The 24,038-nt window shown below is 46.6% G+C and overlaps 1 protein-coding gene and 1 pseudogene across 1 annotated transcript in view; one reads left to right on the forward strand and one right to left on the reverse strand.

The window, feature by feature from the left end:
* LOC146858828 (uncharacterized) overlaps nt 1–24,038 on the forward strand; it is a 1,229,505-nt gene that overhangs the window by 913,272 nt on the left and 292,195 nt on the right. The gene's annotated exons all lie outside the window — the stretch shown is intronic.
* Nucleotides 18,625–19,634, reverse strand: LOC146858830 (28S ribosomal RNA; annotated as a pseudogene).

A 24,038-nucleotide genomic window follows, 5' to 3' on the forward strand; every position in this document is an offset into this window, starting at 1 on the left:
TAGAATGGCGTAAAGTGGCGTTGAGTGGTGTGGCATGGATTGGTGTGGAGCAGAGTAGAGTCCAATGGCATGTAGTGGAGTAGAGTGGTGTGGAGTGGAGTGGCTTGAAGAGTCATACAGTAGAGTTGTGTGGTACAGATCAAAGGTGCATAGAGCAGAGTGGCATTGTATGGGGTGGAATGTGGTAGAGTGGCAATGTGTGGAGTGGATCAGATTTGTGTAGAGTGGAGAGGTGTTGAGTGGAGCACCATAGAGTAAAATGGTGCAGAGTAGAGTGAGCTGGTTTAGAGCTCAGTGGTGTAGAGTGGTGTAGGGTAGAGTGCATTTGCGTGGAGTGGAGCAGAGTGCAGTGGCGTATAATTTAGTGCACAGAGTAGAGTGTCCTAGAGTGCAGTGGGCTACAGTGTAGTGTTGCAGAGTAGAGTGGCAAAGAGAAAGAACAGTGGCCTCCTGGCAAGGCTGTAAATGATTCAAAACTCAGGAGTCAGACTCATTACTGCATAAGCTTGACCACACCATAGAAGCCAGAAAGTATGTTACTGGTTACCTTTGCACCTGAGGATCCTCCAATTAAGTCATGGATCAACAGTACCATCCGAAGTAAACACTGTTTTCTGACAGCTGTCACTCTTTTCAGGCAACACGCCTGGGAGGGAAGTCGTATCTATTTTTAGTATCTAGGGCCCGGAATTAATTACCTGTTGGTATCCGATTCATAATGGAGCACAACATCTTCTGGATAAAAATTAAAACCTATACTTTTAAATGATTTTATGTTACAGTACCCTATTAGCTGTTTTATTTTCTTATATACTACACATGTGTACATTCCTTTTAGCAGCAACATACCTTGTAGGTGAATGTTGCACGTATAAGTTCTTCATTCATTCATCCATTCAAGGTAGTTTGCTCCTTTAGGGAAGGAGCACAATCCACTATGCCACAATTCACAACGCTGCTAGTGAAACCTCAGTTTATGTTGATAGGTTGAGGATCCTCACCCTGTAACTGTTAAAACCACAAAAGCAAGGATGGGCTGTTTGTGGATTCAATAAAAATGTCCATGATGGAGAACAAAGTTCTAAAAGTAAGCAACTTCTCTTTTTCCATCACAAAATCAAATAAAATAGCAAGCTCGCGGCGTGACCAGGCTGACCAAAAGGTGGGCGTGCCTTTTTAAGGCTCCACAACCACCTTCTTAGCAGTGGTAAACATACACCCAGAGCGCTAAAAAAAGTCTTTTGATTGTCTGCTTTTGGAGCAGGTCCGATTTGTTTGATGTAGGTTCTGATTCAGTGTTGTTTTTACATTCTTTGCTTAGGAAAACAGTTCTCCAATAGCAGACCAGCCAAGCATTGGAAGGCTCCCCAGGCCCAACTGAACCCCGTCCCGGGCCTTTAGCAAAGCTGCAGGCCAGGAGACAGAGCCCAGGGTGGGAGCGCCCGCCTCAGGGCCCGGTGGGACACCTGGACCCTGTCAGGGCTCCTGGGCTCAGACACAAAGGGGAGGCCTCCCTGGCCCCGCGGGAACCTGTCCCAGGTGCCCTACCACGCAGCAGGCCGGAGGACGGAGCACAAAGTGGGGAGGGTGCCCTCCCTAGGGTCCTCAGGGGCTCCATTCAGAGCTCCTATACCCAGCCAAGCAGAGGGATGCTCCCCGGGCCCGACGGAACCCCGTCCTGGGCCTTTGGCAGAGCAGCAGACTTGGAGACGGAGCCCTGGGCGAGGGCGCCAGCCCCGGTGGGGTCCCCGGGCACCCTGCCACGCGGCATACCCAAGGATAAAGGTTGTGCAAGCCAGGAGACGGAGAGTGGGGGGCACCTGCCCCGAAACACCCCGCTGTGGCCCCGGGGTTCCGTCAGGGCTCCCGGACACAGGGCAGGCCTCCCCGGACCCACGGGAACCTCATCCTGGGAACCCTGCCACGCATTGGGCCAGAGGACAAAGCACTGGACTGTGGGGACGTTCTGGCCCGCCAGGTCGCCGGCTAAGAACTGCCAGGCCGAGAGGGGATCCGGAGTACCCTGACCCTAGTAATCTGGAGGAAAGCTTTCTGGTAACCCGTGTGCACCGCGATACAGAGGGGATCCACGGCACCCATGCGCCCACCCTTCCTGGAGCCTTGGCTGGGCTCGCGGGGGAGAAGGAGTCCTCATCGAGACTTCCAGGGCAGCTCGGCCATCAAAGCATTGGTCGCGATCAGATGGCCGAGGAGATGGGCGCGACCACAGCTTGGAGGACGGCAATCTACCTGCCCTGAGCCTTCACAGGAGATCCACCGCCTGACTTTGGAGGGCTCGGGGGCTCTGCATCCAAGGTGCTCGGAGACCCCAGCTGGGTCTTAGGCTAAGACTGCAAATTGGGGACCCCGCCGGACCTGCGACCCGGTGTCCCCGTGGCAACTTGACACGTGGGCAAAGCAGGAGGAAAGCCCTTGTCTCTCAGGGCAGCCCCGCCACCTGTTCGCACCATTGGAAAGTATTGGACACGACCAGATAGCCGGGCACGAAGGACGCCAATCTGCCCGCCCTGCACCTTAACGACAGACACGGCCGACATGGCTCACTGGTGGGGGGGGCAGATGCCGGGTTGCGCAGGGTGGAGGGAACGGGCGAGTGGTCTCGAGGGAAGGGGGGATCGCGCGGGGAGGGTGGGTTTAAATAATAAAAAATAAAATTCTAAACTTACTTTTCCCCGGCCCTACGTCTTCACTGCTGGGTCTGCTCCTGCTTACCTGCCTCTGCAGGAACAGGAAGAAGGCAGCCTCACTCCCCTCCCCTAAGCCAATCACAACACTGCAATGGTAGCGTTGTGATTGGTTGGGACGCTGACCACACAGGCGTCTATGTGGCCATTTTCTCCATGTAGGCTACATGCAGCCTCGGATGGCCGCAGGACCGGGGCTCCTGCACCTCAGTGCCTGCTGGAACCTAAGGACCGGGCCCTACTTCTGAACTGTTCACTGACACAACATCGATGTAAAAAATATGGATGTTAAAAATATTGAGTAAAAAATATAGAAAACAAAAATATCGACTCCTATACAGGTAAGTACAAAAATGTTGACTTAAAAATATCGATGTAAAAAATATAGATGTATAAAATATTGACTTTTATATAAATATAAAATATAATAATATATGTTAAATATATTAAACATGACATATAATTTTAACAAAATAAAATATATGTAATATATTTTAATAAAATATAGCAAATAAACTTAATTAAAAAATTACACGCAAAAATATAATAATTTTTTCTTTCAACTCCTGCACCACTTCGAAGGACAGGCATCAACACTACTCAGGATCGCTTTTAATCTCCAAATTATTACAACAAAATGTGGCTAAATGCTATGACGCTTTTCGGCAGTCTCAGCTGCCTTGTTCACAATAATAGGACGGTCACATGATTACTCTTTTAAAATACCTGTCACTCAGTATTTCCACGCCCACTTTTTGGAGATGGTAAACATACTTACAAATAGGCCACAATGTAAATCTCAATAAAGTTCTTTTTTTACAAAATAACAAAAATTTCGATATTTTTCAAAAAAGCTTCTTTTCTTTTTTTTTAGATTTGTTATACTGCATTTTTTTTTTTGCTGTGTTAAAGTGCAAGTGCTTTAAATAATTGAGTGTTCATAAATTATCAAGCCTGAATAAATTTATTCGGCTTACCCCACTTAATACCAAAAAAAAAATATATATATATAAAAAAAGAAAGAAAATTTATCTTTAAATAGTCATTATTCAATACACATGGAAAAAGACTTCCTTCACTTCATAATTGCATAATGGGCAAGTGCAGTGCCAAAAAGCAATTTTCTTCAATTATCTTCTATTTCCTTTCGCTTGACAACAATTCTTTTAATTGTGAGACTCGTTGTCAGCTTTTACTTGATTTTTAAGTGCATGTGCCCTAATACAAAATTCTATTTCTATTTCACCTTTCTCACAAGATCAGTGAGAGGGAGGTTATAATATTCTCAAGAAATACTTTTTTGTGAAGTGTCACATTAGAAGAAATTACACATCCATTTCTTATTTTAATCCTCCTACCATCTTCACTCTTAACAAACAATAAAGTGCTCAATAAAAGTGCATACTGAATGTGCAAAATGTATATACTATAAACTATTGCGTCCTATTCATAAATCGACTAATTTCATAACTAAGATCTTGAAGATATAACTCTGTGTCTAACTCAAATGTGTGTTTAGAACTTTTCGTCTGTATTCAGGCCTTAGGGGATTTTTGTATTCAGGAAAACGATATATCTCGCTTCTAGCTGCCTTAATTTAAGCTCCCTGTCTCCTCCCCTCCTGTTCTTCGGTACTGAATCTATGATGAAGTACTGCACGCTGTCATATCTGCCTTCATGATATTCATGTATAAGCTGGACAACATGATACATTTTGTCATCATTTTTAATTGCCCTGAAATGTTGTAGTATTCTAATGTGAGCCATATGTATGGTGCTTCCCACGTAGAATTTTGGGCAGGGGCATTGTAGTATATACACTACATAATCACTTCTACAAGTGTCGGTGTTTCATATCCTCACAGGGTTTTTCAAGAGTGGTGATCAAATTTCTTTTTTATTTACACCACATTTGCACGCCTTGCATTTTTGGCATTTCCCAAATCCTGGACTTCCTTTCAACCATGTCTTTATTTGTGGCATCTCAGGACTAGTGACTACTAGTTATTGATGCATGCTTTTTGCTCTCCTGAACGTAAGTGTTGGTTTGCTGGTCACCATTTTTCCCATTGTCGACTCACTCCTAATTAAATGCCAGTGCCTCGTCAAGATCTGTCTTACGTTTTTTGTGATACAGATTATACCCCGTTATCATCCTGGGTGTGTCCTACTCATTCGTCTCTGTTCTTTTCTTTTTTATTCTATCTTGGGCAAACAGCAGGGCCTCTCTGGACACTTTATCAGCTTTCTCCTTTGCTTGTTCTAGGGTTTCTTTACTAAAGCCTCTTTCTGTGAATTTAGTTTCTAATTCACATTGTGCCTACCCTAGCGTACCCTTATCACTGCAATTTCTGGTCATACTTAGGTGTTCTGCATATGGTATGCTTTGTTTTAGTTTGACTGGATGGAAGCTTCCAAAATGCAGAATTGAGTTTCCAGCTGTTGTTTTTTGTATATTTTAATTTGTATTTTGTTAACTTTTACAAAGACTACTAAGTCCAAAAAGCATACCTCAGTCTTACTAATATTTACAGTGAATCTTAGATTCAAATTAATCTCATTCTATATAGAAGCAAAGGTCTGGGCCGATCCCAGGGTACCATTCCACAATACAAACACATCATCAATGAACCTACTCCACAGTCTTATATTTTCATTCCACTCCTTTTGGTGTTCAGCTCTGAGCACCTGCCTCTCCTACCATGCCATATGAAAATTGGCATAACTGGGGGCGAAGCATGTGCCCATTGTAGTACTTCGCATTTGTTTGTATGTGTCCTTCCCATACATAAAACCACTTTGTCATGTCGAGCAGCATGCTTGTACGTTGGTGTAGAGCAATTGGTCTCAATCCAAGAAAGTGTGACATAGCACGGAGGCCGTCCTTATGCACTATACTAGTATAAGTAAAGTCACATCTAACGTCATAATAGACTCCTCCAATGCTCTGTCATAAATTATTTTCAAGAAGTCACATGTGTCTTGTAGATACACTGGTATAATCTTAACAAATTCCTGTAGGAAATGATCAATAAAACATGAAGTTGTTTCAAACATACTCTCGATTGCCAATATGATTGGTCTTCCCTATATACTGTTTTTGTGTATTTTCGGGATCAGATATAATATAGGTGTTATTGGTTTTTCAACTTTTAAATATTGGTACTCATTTTGTGAAATTGAGCCCAATCCCCTCCATTTTGCTAACCCAACGAAATACCTCGCCTTAATTCTGATAGTTCTAGGGGAGGTGTTTTACAGTAACACTCACAATCCTGTAACTGTGATTTCGTCTCTGCATCATAGAGACTCAATGGCCACAAGCTGATGTTCCCTCCCTTGTCAGATTTTCTGACTATCACATCTTCTCTTTTTTTATTTTGTTCATTATTTTATGGTATCTAATTGCCGTATATCTTTACAGTTAAAATATTTTTTACTCGACTCCAAGGATAATGCGTTTAAATCTGAAATTAATAGCTTGTAGTAACTGTCCAAAGAGTCCCTTGGTGTCATTCGGAAAAATGTTGATTTGGGTTTGAAGTTTGTTTCCTCCCTCCCATAAATGCCTATTCCAAAGACGTCAGCTGTCTCTCTCGTGGCCAACAATGGTTCTTTGTCTTCATTAGTTCTTTCCTATTGCTTAAGTTCGAACAGGAATTCCATATCTTGAACCACTAAGTTGCTCTCTGCAGATCTCATAGTTCCTCCTGGGTTTTTTGGTGTGGCATCCTTATTAACAAAAAACTTTTTCAATTTCAGTTTTCGCATAAATTTAAAAAAACATAATAATTTATACATATATATAAAACAATTAATAAACTATTATTTTTAATTTATGTTAAATTTTTTAAATAATATAAAAAATAAACATATATATTAATGATTTAAAATATAAAAAAACTAAAATCTATAACAAATGAAAACATAAAACTATTAAAAAAATATTGAAACCTAAATTTCACAATACATTCAGTGCAACAGTAGGGAAAGTGTTGGATAGCAAAGGGGTTAAAACTACTATTCTCACTCCAATGAGTGTAACAGTAGGGAAAGTGTTGGATAACAGAGGGGTAAAAATTACTATTCCAACTCAAGTGAGTGCAACAGTGTGGAAAGTGTTGGATAGCGGAGGGGTAAAACGAACTATTCCCACTCCTGTAAGTGCAACAGTAGGGAAAGTTCTTGTTAGCGGATGGGCAAAAATTACTATTCCAACTCCAGTGAGTGCAACATTAGGGAAAGGGTTGGATAGCGGAGAGACAAAAATTCCTATTCACACTCGAACAGTTTAAAAAATGTATATATATTAACATTTTTTAAAAATCTAAAAATAAATAAACAATATATCTGAAAGAAACACATAGTGATAGATTCCTTATCTTAGAATACCCCCAGGCATCAGACTGGATCCGGAAAGCTTTCATCAGCAGTACCCCTGCGTGTTGGAAGGTGGTGTTGTGCGGCTCCGCGTCCATCGTTGGCATCGTGGTCGCCGAGATGACGTCGCGGCAGCTACTTAGATGCCGCCCTCGCGCGCTGATGTCAGTTCTTTCTTTTTCCGCGCCAGCAAGCGCAGATCCGGAGAGAGCGGTACCCCAGTCACTCCTTGACTGAGTTTTTCGAGGCCTTTTTGTCTCTTCTTTTTGAGTCGATCTACTCTGGGTGCCGTAGGGATGCCCGGTTTCAAGTCTTAAGGGGACTGTCATCGAATGATGTCGGTGACTGACCCGCACTGCGTGTGTCTCTACTGCCTGGGGCGCGAAAACGACCCCAAGCCGACTGTCGGGCCATGGCACCCAAGACTTTGCGGGAGCGGTCCCGAAAGTTGCTGGAAGTCCGTCAGTCGGCTCCGCGCCGCTCAAGGTCCCAGTCCCGTGGGAGGTCGAGGGACCGGTCGCAGAGCCATCACCATCGTTCTTCAGGATCAAAGTCTTCGCACTCGGGGTCAGGTAATGCGAAGCATCACAAGAAGTCGAAGAAGCGTCATAGCTCACCGACTTCCCCTCCCCGTCGCACGACGCGGCTGAGGCTGTGGGTTGTGCCTCCCCCACGGCTCCGGCAGAGCCTACGGAGTCGCCGTTGGCCTACCCGCCCTTCCCGGGTCCGTCGGCAACTCTAGTCCAGCTTCAGGAATTTCTGTCAGCCATTGCCCACCTCTTTGGGCCGTCGGGCCCCGCGGGCCCGACTGGGGGTCCTCGCCCTTCACTATCGGCGGCTTCAGTTCCGGCATCGCTGTCATCTCTGGCCCTGGCACCGCAGGGCCCCCAAGGATTCAAGCCTGGATCCCGGTCGACGCCGGTTGACCTAGTGACACCTCCACTGACGTCGACCCCACCGGCACCACTCCCGACGTCGCCTGTGCCCCCGGATGACAACGCCCCCGGTTTCAGCCCTGATGTGGATATGGCGCCGATTCCGATGGGGCCTTTCTACCCCTATGTCCCGCCTCCGTATTTTCGGCCTGTTCCACAGCCTTCGGAGGAAGGGGAGGACTGTGTGGGGACTGAGGACCCTCTCACAGCACAGTGTGAGCTTGAACCGGACTGGGTTGAGGAATTGGGGGATGCCAGCGGTCTTGACACCTCTCCTGACCTTGGCATGCTAACTCCTCCTACGATGGCTACGGAGGAGTGTGCTAGTTATGCAGTGGTGTTAAGTAGGGCGGCCGAGGCTCTCAACCTCGAACTCCCTACAGTGGCCATCAGGACCTCCCGACAGAAGTGCTTTAGCCAGCGGCTACCTCTGCGGAGCCACTGCTGCATTTTAATGATGCACTTTTGGACGTTCTTTTGGGAACCTGGTACAGGCCCAACACAGGGGTTCCTGTGGGCAGGAGCGTGGCCCGATGCCATCGCCCAGCCCCGGGCGTCTCCCTCTTCCTTTCCCAACACCCCACCCCTGACTGCATGGTTATCCAAGCCTCTACGTCCCAAAGCGCCTTCCCTACTGCACCTCCGAATAGGGAATTCAAGAGACTGGAACAGTTTGGGAAGAAGGTTTTTTCTTCCGCCAGTTCAGGGCTGCGGTCTGTGAAAATTGCATGCCTCTTGGGCCGATATTCCCACTCTGTGTGGGATACGGTAGCGCAGGTGCTGCCTCAGTGTCCGGAGGAGGCCCGGACAGTGCTCTCTAAGGCTATTGCGGAAGGGAGAGATGCGGCAAAGTTTACAATACGATGTGGACTTGACACCGCCGACTCGCTGGGCAGGGCGATTTCCACGACAGTGGCGCTCTGCCGCCACACCTGGCTGAGGACTACTGGCTTCTCGGTGGATGTCCAGAACACCTTGATGGACTTGCCCTGTGATGGCATTCGCCTTTTTGGAAACAAGGCAGATAGTGCGTTGGAGCTTTTTAATGACTCGCGGACTACAGCCCAGTCCTTGGGCCTTTCGGCCACTCGCCCTCCCCCGCCATCTGTTTTTTGCTCCTTTCGTGGCCACGGAATGGGCGCCCCAACACGTTTGCTCCAGAGCCACAGGCTGCAGCAGCAGCAGTCTCAGCGTGGCCACGGGCTTGGGACCTGCAGAGGAGGGTCAGGGGGCGGGTCTGTCCACCTCCGCCCCGGCCACCACTGCCTCCAAACCTTCCTTTTCAGGCCCATCAAACGCCAGTGGGCGGCAGGATTCGCCATCACCTCCCCCACTGGCACACCATCACTATGGACAGGTGGGTTTTACAAATAGTCTGGAGGGTCTACTCCCTCCCTTTTGAGACTACCCCTCCAGCCATGCCACCCCAGTACCACCGCATGTCGAGGGGTCGGGTATCACTTGGCAGTTCTTCAACAGGAAGTTGTGGCCCTCTTTGCCAAGGGGGCCATCAAGCACGTTCCTGCGCCAGAACTAGGTTGTGGTTGGTATTCCCACTACTTTCAGATGCCCAAGAAGGACAAGGGCCTGCGTCCTATCTTAGCCCTCCGGAACGTCAATCGCTTCCTCTGGAAGGAGAAGTTCAAGATGTTAACTCTGGCTCAGGTCTTGTCTGCCCTCGACCCTGGAGACTGTATGGTAGCGTTGGATCTGCAGGATGCTCATTTCCATATTCCCGTCCTGCCGGCCCACCAGTGTTACCTGCGGTTTACGGTAGGCCACGAGCACTTTCAGTTTACTGTGCTCCCCTTTGGCCTTACCAGCGCCCCTCGGGTGTTCACGAAAGTGATGGCGGTGGTCGCAGTTCATCTGCGCAGATCAGGGATTCCAGTCTTCCCCTATCTCGACGACTGGCTGTTGAAGGCGGGATCGCCCCAGGCAGTCGTCTCCCACCTCCAGACTACAGCCGACCTCCTGCATTTGGCGGGGTTCTCCATCAATGTGCCGAAGTCGAGCCTGATTTCCTCTCAGACGCTCCTCTTTATCGGAGCGGTTCTGTGTACGATGCTCTTTTGGGTCTATCCTTCCAAACAGCGAATTCAGGATATTCAGGCTCTGATTACGATCTTTCGGCCTCTACCCTGGGTTTCGGTCAGGCTGACCCTGAGGCAGCTGGGCCGTATGGCCTCCTGTATACTGCTGGTCGATCATGCCAGATGGCATATGCGGGCTCTGCAGTGGGACCTGAAGTTGCAGTGGGCGCATCATCAGGGGAACCTGTCTGAGTCCGTCCAGATCTCGGAGGGCACTGCAAGACAATTGCATTGGTGGCTCACAAACTGGCATTGGGTCAATGGCAGATCCCTCTCTTCCCCAATCAGAGCACAAAAGTGGTGACGGATGCGTCCCTCCTGGGATGGGGCAGTCACATGGGAGAGGCGGAGATCAGATGCCTCTCGTCTCCAGCGGAGTCCCGGCTCCATATCAACCTTCTGGAGCTTTGGGCGATCCGACTTGCACTGAAAGCATTTCTTCCCTCTGTCAAGGGGAGAGTAGTGCAGATGTTCACAGACAACACTACCGCCATGTAGTACTGCTACAAACAAGGCGGGGTGGGATCGTGGACACTATGTCAGGAGGCTCTGCGACTCTGGACATGGCTCAAACATCAAGACATTTCTCTGGTAGTTCAACACCTGGCAGGTTGACTGAACGCCAGGATGGACGAACTCAGCCGCAGGTGCATGATGGATCATGAATAGCGTCTTCACTCGGAAGTGGCGCAAGGTCTCTTTCGACAGTGGGGAGAACCTTGGTTAGATCTATTCGCCACCGACGAGAACACACAATGTCAGCAGTTCTGCGCGTTGGAATTTCCAAGGCGGCACTCGCTCGGTGACGCTTTTTGACGCGAGTGGAGTTGCGGTCTGTTGTACGCCTTTCCTCCTATACCACTTCTGCCCAGAGTGCTGAAGAAGATCAGGCGCGACCAGGCCCAACTCGTTCTTGTGGCTCTGGACTGGGCTCGAAGAGTATGGTATCCTGAGCTACTCAGTATGACTATCGATCCCCCGATCGGACTGTCTCTTCGGGAGGATCTTCTGTCACAGCAGCAGGGGACGGTCCTCCACCCGAACCTGTCCAGTCTCCACCTCCTTGCGTGGAGATTGAGCTGCGGCAGTTGATTCCTTTTGACGTGCCTCCTGAAGTTTTTAATGTCATTCTGGCGGCCAGGCCGCCCTCCATTAAGTTGATATATGCCTGCAGGTGGAACAAATTTGTGGCATGGTGCACAGCAAAGGCTGTGGATCCCCTTTCTGCCCCCCTTTCAGAAGTCCTTTTGTTCCTTCATTCTTTGGCCCGGCAGGGCTCTGCTCTGGGCACTATCAAGGGCTACCTTTCCGCTATTTGGGCCTTTCTCAGGCTCCCTGATCAACCCTCTCTTTTCAAGTCCCCTTTTGTAAATAGATTTCTCAAAGGCATTACTCACTTTTTCCCTCCTATTCCTTTTGTGATGCCACAGTGGGACTTGAATCTGGTTCTTAAATACGTGATGTGCGCTCCCTTTGAGCCTGTTCACAATTGTCCTCTACGTCTCTTAACTCTAAAAACTGCTTTCTTGGTTGTCATCACCTCCGCTACGCGAGTGAGTGAGCTCCAGGCTCTTTCTTGTAAGCCTCCTTTTCTGTCTGTCCATCCGGACAAGGTTGTGCTCAGAACCCGTCCATCCTTTCTGACAAAAGTTGTCACTGCTTTTCACATCGGGCAGACCATCACTTTGCCCACCTTCTTTCCGCCTCCGCATCCTTCTAGAGAGGAAGAGATGCTCCACCGTCTGGACCCAAACCACTCTCCTTTTACCTGAATCGCACACAACAGTTCCGGGTGGATGACCAGCTCTTTGTTGGCTACTTTTGCGTCAAGAAAGGTCAGGCCGTACACAAGCGGACTATCTCCCGATGGGTCGTCTTGTGTATTAAAGCCTGTTACTCTTTGGTTAAAAAGGAGCCTCCGTTGGGGTTGCGCGCCCATTCCACCAGGGCCAAGGCTGCCACTACAGCGTTGGGACGCGGTGTCTCTTTACAAGACATCTGTCAGGCAACTACGTGGGCCTCGCTGCACACTTTCACTAAGCATTACTGCCTGGACATCCAGGTCCGGACAGACGGCTTCTTTGGCCGTTCTGTTCTCCGAGACTTCCTGGTGTGATCTTGGTTCGCAGACCCACCACCAGGGTTGGTATTGCTGGGGTATCTATTCTAAGGTAAGGAATCTATCACCATGTGTTTCTTTCAGATGAGCAAGTTACTTACCTTCGGTAACGATATATCTGTAAGAAACATTAGTAGTGATAGATTCCTTACTGCCCCACCCATCCTCCCCATTCTGCGAACTGATTTCTAGGGTTAAGGTCATCCTTTTCAGGGCCCTAGTTTCAAGGCACCAGTGGTCAGTATCATGCATGGCTCTGCGTTCCTGGCACGGAAATTCATGTACAGAACTTATGTCAGAGCGCGTGGGCGGCGTCTAAGTAGCTGCTGCGACATCATCTCGGCGACCACAACGTCAATGACGGATGCGGAGCCACATGACGCCATCTTCCGACACGCAGGGGTACTGCTGACGAAAACTTTCCGGATCCAGTCTGACGCCTGGGGGTAATTCTAAGGTAAGGAATCTATCACTACTAATGTTTCTTACAGATATATCGTTACCGAAGGTAAGTAACTTGTCCTTAAAAAATGAAAAACCAAATATATTAAATATATAAAAAGAAAACATATTATATTATTATATGTAACAAAACCTACAAATATTATATAAAGTAAAATAAAAAATACATTGAAAAAAATGTAAACTAGTAAATATAACAAACAAAAAAATTAATTAATACATAAATGTATTTCTTTCATTTCCTACCCTATAACACCACACCAAAAACAAAACACTTCAAGATTTTATATTAAATGTACCTCCATAATTAACATATTTAATAATCAATTATAAATATTTGTAATAAAAAAACTAATGAACATTAATTGACTACACACACTTTAACACTATAATATCCACAACACACACCTATATTAAACTATATAATAATAAAACACAATTAAAACTTATTTTTAGATTAAAAACTATTACTATTAACAACTAACTATAAAGTAATTCAAATGTATTTAATACCAACCCTTAAAAACAACACACACAAAAATAAACAATTACCCAAAATAAATATCAAATGATTATCAATAATTAACAACTATATATTAATTAAACACAAATTACTTCCCACCTTTTACTCCTATTAACACCACAGAACACACCTAAAATAATTACACAATTAACATATTAGCATTGTAATTAATTTAATTATTATCAATTAACAAAAGATGAATAATAAAAAATAAATAAACTACTTAACACCCTTTACCCCTATAAACCCCAAACCACACACCTAAAATTAATTACACAAATACCATAATTATTTACCAATTAATTAATTAAAATTATTAACAACCAATTATTAATTATCAATTAAAAATACATTATTTCCCACCCGTTACACCTATAAACACCACAACACACACCTAAAATTAATAACACAATTACCATTATTAATTACCAAATAATTAAAATTAATTAGCAACCAATTATTAATTAATTAATAAATTACTTTACACATTTAAAACTATAAAATCTTAATTAAACAAATATTAATAAATAAATAAATAATCAATTAAATTTTTTTATTGGTAAAAAAAAAAGGTACATTAGCATTTTCTGATTCACAATAGCAGAAAATGGGAGCAGGAATCAAGGACAAAAGCATGAATCGCAAGATGTAGGTTCATACTAAGCAAAAACGCAAAGTCGCAAAAACTGTACAATACAAACAAAGGGTGAAGGGGAGAAAGGGGCACAATTTATAAAGATACAAAAATGTAGAATTCCAATTGTGCCTGTACACTATATATCCTCCAGGCATGCTCAAATAGAATCATACTTTTACAGGGTTCTAATTCCCCTAGCTCTAGCTAGAGCCTTCTGTCTTTCCAAAGTTTCTCTTACAATAGCCCACCATTCGGCAACTGAAGGAGGCTTGGGTGAATTCCAGACTCTGGCTATTACAAGTTGAGCTTCTACTAGCATAATTGCAATGATAGATCCATAGCCACGACTGTCCTCTTTATACCCCAGCATCTTCTCCATTGTTGAGAAAGTGTATTCACCCCCTAGTCGGAGCTTAATAGCAAATTACATCTTCTGCCAGAATATTACTAGTTCAAGGCAAGAGACAAACATATGCACCAGGTCGGCTGCAAGCATCCCACATTTAGGGCATTTACCACGTGCCCCTCAAGATGTTCCCGTTTGAAAACCCCCGCCACGAGCCCATCTAGCTATCCTCTCCAGAGCATAGTATAATGCACATATGGTCTGGAACTGCTGAACTCTTAGGGCCCCATTAGTATGGTGGGAGGACTTTGTCCGCCCGCCATACCCTCGGGAAACGGGACCGCCTGCTGAGGGTGCGGCGGTCCCACACTCCCGATTAGTATGCGCCCGCCACACTGGCGGGCGCTTGGCACATCTGCAACATTGCGGCGGGCGGTGCAAAGAGCACCGCCCGCCGCAATGCCACAAAGGCAGGTAGTGCGTTTCAATGCACAACGTGAAAGGCACCGCGCGGTGCCTGCCACGTTGTTCATTGAAAGGCAGGGGGGTACCATAGGTACCCCCCATGTGCACCTCCCACCCCCCCAGAATTCTTGGGGGCCTGCTACGGGCCCCCAATGGCAAAAACCGCCTGCAATTTCCGTGGCAGCAACGGCAACACCCCGCCTGCATAGTAATATGGATGGCGGTGTCTACCAGACACCGCCACCATATAAACTGCTTTTCCGCCCGGTAGGCAATCGGGCGGATTGCCTACCGGCGGAAAACCCCCCCGCCATGGTAATGTGGCAGGGGGAAATATGCAGCGGGCGGAGGCTTTTGGCGGGCGGATCGCCACCGCCATACGGGCGGTGGCGATCCGCCCATTATCCTAATGGACCTCTTAGACTTACTGAGTGTACTGATCACTCAATAACCTCAAATGCCATCCTGATCTCTTCAGGAGTAATATTCGATCCCAGAGTCACACTCCATCGCTGCTAGCTTCAGACAGCCGTCTACTCTAACCTGACATAGACACCGATACATTGTGCTAATTGCTGCCCTCTGATTCTGTGCATTAAAACAATCCCATATCGCTGAACCTGAAACATTTAGCAATAAAAGGTATGTAGTAAAGTAATCCCTAAGATGGAGGTATTTAAAAAACATCTGTTGAGGGATAGCAAATGATCGAAAGCTGTTAGTGTCACAAAGCTGGCCCAAGTTAATAATGCCATACTTTGCCCATTTCCAACCCTCAGAGTCCTGAAAAATCTCGGGAAGCATTGAGTTACTGAAGATATCATATATCGGAGAAATAGAGCCCCTCGCCATAATGCCCTGCCATATGTGTACATAGTCTCCAATGGTCTTAAAGCGTACCCGTTTAAAGTATTTGGGGTCATTGATTCTGCATAAAAACATTTGGCTATCTGAACCAAGAATAAGCCAGTGCCAAAAGTCAGGTTTATCTAAACTCATGAGGCTACATAATAGCGCCACAAAAGCTGCCCAAAAATACGTTTTAAAATCGGGGAGTTCTAACCCGCCTTCATTGTAAGGAAGTTTCATTAGTCCTATTGCATGTCTCGATTTCTTGTACCCCCAAATAAAACTGCTGAAAACCCCATCTAACTTATTAAAAAAAGAATTTTAGATACTGATTGGAAGTTTGTGACAATTTTTTAATTGCTTAGAGATAGAGGTAGCCAATAGACTATTATAATTTAATGCGTGTATATCCTCAGTCTTAGGGGAAATACGAACTCTTAGATACGTGGCAATCGGGCATATCCCTACAATAGGTTGTTCCGGCTGAAAGCATAATAGCACTTGGGTTTTATTACCATTCAGCTTATAACCCGAAAAAAGTCAAAGTTTCTTAGCTTCCTTTTAGATACTTTCTATTGTAAATGTCTGGATTGGTAGTAAAAACAGTGATATCATTTGCATACGCAATAACTTTCAACTGCCGTTGCCCGATAATCAAGGGAAATATCTGAGCGTTAGCCTGTAGTGCCTTAATAAATAGCTCGATATAAAGGACAAAAAAGAGGAGAGAGAGGGCAGCCCTTTCTAGTACCACATTGGATTGGAAATAAAGCCGCTTGCACATTTCCATAAAGTTGTTTAGCCTGAGGCTTACAATAGAGAGCTTGTACCCACTTGCAGTACTTTCCCTGTGCCCCATATGCCGTAAGCATTGCCCATAAATAATTCCACGCCACCCGGTCAAAAGCTTTTTCTGCATCCAACAACAACGTGGCCAGATTTATTGATAGCTTCCCCGCAGCATCAAAAGCCGCCACCGCAGTGTTAAAATGTGCGGTTGTATCTCTCCCTTGTATAAATCCATGCTGCTGTGGGGAAACCAGGCCAGGTATCATAGGAGCTAACCGGGTGGCCAGAATCTCAGCAAATACCCTAGCATCTGAATTTATTAATGATATCAGCCGATAGGAGCTACGCTCCTCTGTGGTCTTATCTTTTAAAAAAAAAATAATAATATTAGCAATATTCCAAGAGTCAGGTGCCCACCCTATTCACCTATAAACCCACACCCCGCTACGGAACTAAAAATGCAAAATTTTAATAAAAAAATGTATAACTAATACAAATGTAAAACATATATTAAAAATACAAACAATTCTTATACAAAAAAACATACATCACATACATATAAAATGTATACTAAAATACATGACATTAATTTAAAAAACAATATTTTTAACAACTATATTTTTGCAAACGATATTAAACACTTCGATATTTTTAAAATCGATATTACTTACCCTAAGTAGATATTCTTGACCACGATATACTTGCTGTCGATATTTCTGAACCACGATATTTGTTCCTCGATATTTGTGCAGCTCGATATTTTTTACTCCCTATTCTGTCTGCACACCCTTTTGTCCCCGGGCCCAATGAACCCCCGGGAACCACGACAGACTGCAGGGTGGGAGCTCCCACAACCCAGGGACCGCCAGTGTCTAAGGCCTGTGGCCCGGTTCCTGCTTCTGACCCCAGCCAAGCAGTGGGAGCCTCCCCGGGCTAAATGGAGGCACCCCAGGCCCTGCAGAACCCAGACTCGGGTCCCAGCTGTGCGGGGGCAGCATCCCCTTCCCTGGTGGGCTGGCAGACCTCGGCCTGCTGGCTCTCGGACCCTGCCCAGGCCTGGACCCTGCCCAGCCCCGTCCTCTCTGTACTATGGATTGGAAACCTTCGCCAGGGTCCACGCTCGGGTATTGCCAGCCAAGCAGCCCAGAGTCACCACATAGTCACGATCTACCAGTCTCCAGTCTGGACCACCCTTGGGCCTCCATAACCGTGGCCGTGGAGCCCATTTTCCCCTGCCCGCGAAGAGCCTGGGCCCCGCTGGTGCTCTGACCGTACGGCACCACCACGGCCTCCCTCCCGGCTAGAGAAGAGGGCTTATTCACGGGCATGCCGCTTCCCCTTTGCCAGGCCCTGCTCACCTGTAGGAGAAGGGTAAGCCCTGCGCCGGGCCTGCTGACCGCACCTCCTGGGCGGTGCGGGACATCCAGTCGCTGCCATTCCAGACCGGGCCCAGGCATCATCTGCTCAGGGCTTCTCTGAGCTCTCCCGGGCTCCTGCTCCAGCATGGCAACCCGGGGGCTGGGCCTTCACGCAGGGCTGGCCTCCCACCGATCCTTGCCTTGGAGCCAGCGGGGAGCAACTGAGTCCTCCCCTATCTGCAGCTGCGCTGCCCTGGCTAGTGACTGTCACCCCCCATACCCTGGGCTCAGGGTGCTGACTCGGGTGGGTGCCTTCCACCTTCCTGCAGCCCGGTGGCAGGAACCAAGGAGGGTTAAGCCCAGGCCACGTCTTTTCCCTGCGGGCCTGCCTTGGAAGCCCATTTTCCTCAACTATTAAGCCTCCCTTTGTGGGGGCACATAGAAACTGGGGAAGGACAAATGTTAGAGTGAGCCTGGCCGGCCGGCAGGCTGGCCGTCTGGTCACGCAGCCCGCTGGGCCATCTGGTCGCCCAGCCCACAGGGCAATCTGGTCGCGCAGCCAGGCGACCAGATGGCATGGGATGACCCAGCAACTTGATGGCCCGTGACGACCGGACCCAGTCGAACGACAGTCCCATGACGGCGAGGGTGGCTAGACGTCCGAGGCTGCTGCTCGGTAGGATCCTTGCCTCCCTGTGACTTGTACGGGAGCAGTGAAAGAGGTGGAAGATCCAGACACAGGCCATCTGGTCACCCTGCTGACCCACAAGGTTTAGTGGCCCCCGCCCCTGCACCCCGGTGACACAGGGAGGGAGTGGGAGGTCCCCTTGCCAGCCAGCATGTGGTGGAGGCAGCCACCCACAGGCCCGCATTCCCCTCTCTGCGTCCCTCCCGCCAGCGGCAGAGGGCTCCTCCCCCGGGTGTGGAGGAGGAGGGTGTACGCTGGTGCCCACGGACGGAGACAAAAGCTTGGTTCACATGTTGACATTCAATAGATTGCAGCAAGGTAGCTGCTCTGCTACTTACGAAACCCTGACCCAGAATCAGGTCTTCTCCGAATGATTTAGCACCGGGTGCCCCACGAACATGCACTGCACTAAGGGCGATGGAGGCGGCCCCCTTCTGTCTGTGCTCTGGTCCCCGAGCCACCAGCTCTAAAAACCGGCCCCCAAAAGAAGCCGGCTATCCCAAGCCAACTGAGGGTCCACTGTATGGCAGTATCATTACAGTTTAGTGGGGAATCCCACAGATGGTGGCTTTGCCCCATTGGCTCCTAAATCAAGCATATACACCAAATGTCTGAGCCTGTGGTTCCTCTCATACTGATCAAGATTGCTATTGCAACAACAGATCATCAGTATGGTAAAACCCACATGTCTCACGGCGGTCTAAAGCCAGCTCACGTTTCCTATTATTGGGTGAACAATCCAAAGCTTGGTGAATTCTGCTTCACAATGATAGGAAGAGATGACATTGAAGGATCAAAAGTTGCGTTGCTATGAACGCTTAGCCGCCGCAAGCCAGTTATCCCTGCGGTAACTTTCTAACACCTCCTGTTTGAACCCAAAAAGTCAGAAGGATTCTGAGGCCCCGCTTTCACGGTCTGTATTCACACTGAAAATCGATATCAAGCGAGCTTTTGCCATTCTGCTCCACTGAAGATTTCTGTCCTCCCTGAGCTCTCCTTAGGACACCTGCGTTATAGTTTGATAGGTGTACTGCCCCACTCAAACTCCCTACCTGCCACTGTCCCCGGAGTGGGTAATGCCTGGCGAGCGCTGGGCGCTTGGAGCCAGAAGCGAGAGCACCACGGGGCTCGCCACCTGTCTCACCGGGTAAGTGAAAAAATGATAAGAGTAGTGGTATTTCACTGGTGGCCCAAGGGCCTCCCACTTATCCTACACCTCTCATGTCTCTTCACAGTGCCAGACTAGAGTCTAGCTCAACAGGGTATTCGTTCCCTGCTGGTTCTGCCAAGCCCGTTCCCTTGGCTGTGGTTTCGCTAGATAGTAGGTAGGGTCAGTGGGAATCTGGTTCATCCATTCATGCGCGTCACTAATTAGATGATAAGGCATTTGGCTACCTTAATGAGGCCCAAAGTCTTACTTTATGTGGAGGTGGCACCCTGGTACTGCTGCAGTATCACCGCCTGCACAGTGTTGTCAACCGTGACCCAGGGCGTGCAGATGTCACAGGACTTGTTGAACAACAGCGGCAGCCTTTTTCCCTTATTCAGCTGAACCTGTCTGGAGACAAAAATGAAAAGTGAGTAGGCAAGCACATATGCACCTTTTGGGGGAGGAGTTTGATGAATTTTAAGTTTAAAGCAGGCTGGGCTTGTTAAAACTTGTCTTTTGAGGCATAAACACCTCATATATAATGAGAGAAACAAGGAAGGGGATAAAAAGGTTGTCTTGATTAATATTTCTGTTCCTCAGTTCCCTTTTAGCTGAAACTAAAAACAATAAAAGGATTACTGTACCTACATTAAAGGAGCTGGGTGCGTCACTGTATAGATTGATTTAGCATTTTTAGGACAGGGTTTACATTTGATGGGCAGGGTATCAAGTAACAACATCTGTGAGACACAAAGCATTAATTTGAAAAGAAAGGTTTATCATAAAGAACAATGATTGGCGTTGAGGAGTAGATTGGAGCACATGTCCTCAAGAGGCAATGATTACCGGATTACTTCAGGTCATTATGGATACCTTGTTGCGGTACTGGATTTCATTGAATAGCTAAGTGCATTTTGTGAGTTCTAGTCCGGTTTGCCTCAATTCAACCCATTTGAATCAAATTTAAAGTATCTGATTTGTAGACAGAAAAGCTGGACTGGAACGTGACCCTCAAAAGAGACTATCAAAATGTATGCCATTGTGATTTCACCAGTAATTCAAAGGTGCTCGAATTTGTCAACACTGGCAATTTTCCGTCCCTGTCAGCAGATCGTGTTAGGTTTGATGTTTAATGGTACTTGAACCATCATCTTCTTTGGCTCTGGAGTCTTCCTCAATTAACTTGATGACATTGTGAATCACATCTTTCATCAACCCACAGGAATATTTTAGTCTCAACTTCTTTCTGTTGGCTGTTTGAATGTATCTTTCCACCTCCATTGGAATGCGTGAGAAACCAATTTTACATCTGTAAAAAGTGCACTGTCCTCCCTTTATCATCACACATTTGATTCTTTATCTTATCCATGCATGGCATACACAAAGCAATCTTTTTGTAATGGTTATGCTATGCAGCAAGAATTTTGTTATCTCTTTTTTTCTTTTTATGAAAAATTGGCTTTGAAAGGCTGTTCTTAAAAACACTTTCTGAGGTCAAATGTTACAAGAAGTGGCTTATGTATTGCCTGCTCCCAGTACCGCACTGACCTTGGAGGGCCCATCCAGGATAGACATAAGAGAAAGGACCAATAACTTTCTCATCACAAAGCAACTTGTCCCATTAGACTCCACCATGTTATAATCTTCAGACATTAGTTAATTAGTGCTCTAGGTCAGTAGGAGAGGAAAGATGGAATCAAGTTATTGGGATAGTGGCAAAATGGGCACAAGATGGAGAGAAGGAAAAATATTTGTGGATGGAGCATTCTCCCTCAAATTGGTAGTATGTCACTGGACAGAAACTTAGAGCATTGTGGGTAGTTAGCCTTAGGCATCTGGTCAGCAGATAGATGAGAAGGGAGTAGGAGAGGTAGGAGGCGAGCAGGAGAGCAGGAGAGGGAAGTGTATAATGGAAGAACAGGAGGTGAAAGTCAGCGTGTGAGGTTGGCGCAGTGAATGCAGACAGTTCCTGATTGGGAGTTAGGAATCATAGTACACAATTCAAGAGATACAGGCCAGCGAGAGAGTCCGTGAGAGGCAAGCAACTGCCCCCTCTCCACAGTATCAGTAGTCTGAAATCGCACAAGCCTCTCCCTTATAGATCCTTTTATCCCTGGCCCACAGCTGAGGAAGTAGAGGGGAGGCTACTCATGACCTCTTCCTGTCTCAGACCGAACAAAGAGAGAAGTTCTCCGGTGGAATAGAAAACTCTTACCTAGCCCAACTGACAAAAAACTTCCCTCAAGATGACAGCCAAACTCCCATGAGGCAGAAAAGGAGGGACTAGTAATGATCACATTATGTTCTTTCTTTCTGTAGACATGGAACTGTTACCTGACCGGTTCTGTTCAGTTACGTTTTTAATACTTCTCTATTTTTTATAGTCTGTGTATTTGCACTGATTTAAATATATTTCTTCTCCACGCAAGGCTCGCATTAGCAGCCTCATCATTTCAACCGGGTCTACCACCTTGTAGAGTAGGGAAGCTTGTTACAGGTCATACAGAGACTTGCTGAGCGGCTTCATTAAGGTGCCACTACTTACTTAAACTTAGTTGGTATCTGCATCTTCTGCCAATCTCAAGGTTAATAGCAGTAAAGAGTTTTTGAGTGCTGAGCATTTGTTTTCAGATTTACATCTTGCCTGTTTTAAAGAAGGCAGGCTCCCGCAAGCTTCGTGTGTTGCATTATTTGGTTGCTGAGTGACAGCCACCAAACAGGGAATTCTACAGGCAAGGATAACGCGGAGGAGTGTGTGTTGAATATTGCCATGGAGCAGCCTTGCCCATCAACTGAGTCTCCCTTTATGACAGCACTGCAGCAGATGATATTAATACCTTAGTTGAGACTACTTTCAAATCTTGTTGTGGAGGCTCTTAATAATCTTCCTCCCCACTGCAAAGTGAAGACAGTTTTTGAAGTCCTTGTGGATAAGGATGTGCAGATATGCATACAACATATCCAGTGAAGCTAAAATGTCTCACTGTTTGATCAGGGGAAGAATGCTCGAAGTTGTCACCATTTTGAAAGGGACATGGGGAATGGGAAGCTTCATGCCTTTGAGGTCTGATACTGGACATAACACTCCCAATGCTTTCTGCATTGCAAACAAGATGGAATAATATGCCGTTTTCAGTTTCTACTGAACAAATCAGCCATAACTTCTGGTCCTCACACCGAAAGACAGACGGCATCCACAAGGTCTTCCAAAAATGAATTTGCATTGCAGTTGGGGGGGGATTACATTATCAATTCCAAGTTCTCCCATACAGTCTACGTTCAACGGCAAGCGTTTTTACCAAGCTCTTGGCTCCATTGGTGAGTGTCTTACATTTCAGGGGAATCCAGGTGTACCCATACCTCGATGACTGGTAACAGCTGCTTCTTCTTTCCTTAAAACAAAGGATCACATCCAGCAAGCCTGCTATTTGCTTTTAATGTACGGACTGCTCCTAAATTAGTAATCCAGACTTCAGCCTTCTTAGTCACTCCAGTTTATTGGAACCGTACGGAGATGTGGGAGGTGTTTTTTCTGGAAGACCGAAGATCCAGGCTTGCTTCTCATCTGTCAAATCTCCTTCCACAGCCTCCAGAAGCAGCAAGACTTTGGTTAAGAAGCCAGGGAGAAATGGCCTCAACCCTAGCAATTCTTATTAGTCCACTGCATTCTTTGACCATCTTCTCAGGATTACGAGGACTTAATTCATGTAACTCAGGAAATCTCCCAAGCCCTACAGTGGTGGTTTATTCTGGAAAATCTTCCAAGGGTCATCCTATAGCTGCTCCTGTATTTAAGATCCTGATGGCAGATGCCACCAGTGTTGAATGGGGAGCTGTAGGGGAAAATTAAAATGCCTAGTGCAAATGATCAGATTTAGATAGCAACTGGCAAGAGGTGGCTCCTGTGCGGAAGGCTCTTCTGTGGGTTTTCCCTACCTTAACAATTGCTCAGACTGGTCAGACAGACAACATGGTAGACAGCATGTATTGCTCAAAAGGGGGAATACATTCTCTTTTATTCCTCTTCTGAGAGATTTTTCTGTGGGTGAAGAGCAATCTTCACTCTTTGATGGCAGTCTATGTTCCAGGGAGGGATAATTAGCCTGTTGACTACTTGAGCAGCCTTCTTTGGCCATCTTTGAGAGCTCTTTCTCAGTCACCTCTTCACTTCCCGTAGAATGGCAACAGGTTCAGTCAACCCTAGTTGGACCTATTTCCAGCAGAGGAAAACTCTCTCCTTCCTTACTTCTGCAGTTTGGTGCCATCAACTAGAGCCTGGGCGATAGATGCCTTAGCCGTCCCTGAGCCGCAGGGTCTCCTCTATACTTTTCTTCCCTTCCCCCTCATACCCCGGGGTCTGAAGAAAATTAAAGAAGACAGGGCAGAGGTCCTTTTAGTAGTACTAGAATGGTCTAGGAGATAATGCTTTCTTTCCTCTGCTATTGATAAGGGAGGGTTGTCTTCATTGGCAATTTCCCATCTTCCATTGCCTCTGAGATGCCCTCTTCTGAGTCCTGCCTCCCTCAGATGTCTCAGTAT

The sequence above is a fragment of the Triturus cristatus genome, chromosome 3_2, assembly GCF_964204655.1.
Source record: "Triturus cristatus chromosome 3_2, aTriCri1.1, whole genome shotgun sequence".
In the NCBI taxonomy this organism is placed as follows: domain Eukaryota; kingdom Metazoa; phylum Chordata; class Amphibia; order Caudata; family Salamandridae; genus Triturus; species Triturus cristatus.